The sequence below is a fragment of the Protobothrops mucrosquamatus genome, unplaced genomic scaffold (assembly GCF_001527695.2).
Source record: "Protobothrops mucrosquamatus isolate PMUCROS unplaced genomic scaffold, P.Mucros_1.0 scaffold556, whole genome shotgun sequence".
In the NCBI taxonomy this organism is placed as follows: domain Eukaryota; kingdom Metazoa; phylum Chordata; class Lepidosauria; order Squamata; family Viperidae; genus Protobothrops; species Protobothrops mucrosquamatus.
Genome location: NW_015386859.1, coordinates 637277 through 638072, shown reverse-complemented (window position 1 = coordinate 638072; position 796 = coordinate 637277).

Genomic DNA, 796 nt, shown 5'->3' with positions numbered 1-796 from the left:
TTTGGTTAGTGCACTTTGTGTGGCACTCGCTATTAGAGGCTTCATTTTGCTTGACAGCAAGGTTGGTATTCTTGTCCACACACACATCTATGCTACATGCACTGGTAGCCCTATAAATTTTAGATTGCCGGGGACAGGGTTGTTCTGTATCAATTAACTCACTGTCCCCGCTGTTTAGTTTAAATTTTCCTTCAGAAAAATTGCTGTAGTCTTTTCTCAAGGAGAGCTGTTCCAACCTCAATCAATAATTTTGTTGAGTTTTTCTAGATTTATAATATCCCTTTTAAGATGCAGCAATAATAAATGACAGTAATTCATATGGCCTCAGTGCAGATGTGTATTAAAGCATTATTATATCAGGAGTTTTATTTTCAATTTATTTTCTAATAATTCTAAGCATGAAATTTGGGTTTTTTGTTTTACAGTAGCTGCAAAACTATATGGGTGTGCTCATCAAGTTGTTTTACTATGACTTCAAGTCCCTTACTTAGTCAGAGCCAGTTCAAATACCATTACTATGTAGTTATGAACTTTTTATATTAACTTGCATCAATTTATAGATGATGAACCATGATGGCACAGTGGTTAGAATGCAGTGCTGCAGGCTAATTCTGCTGACTGCTGATTGCTAACAGTTTGGCAGTTCAAATCTCACCAGGCTCAAATTTGACTCAGCCTTCCATCCTTCCGAGGTCGGTAAATGAAGACCCAGATTGTTGGAGGCAATATGCTGGCTCTGTAAACCACTTAGAAAGGGCTGTAAAGCACTGTGAAGCAGTATATATATCTAAGTGCT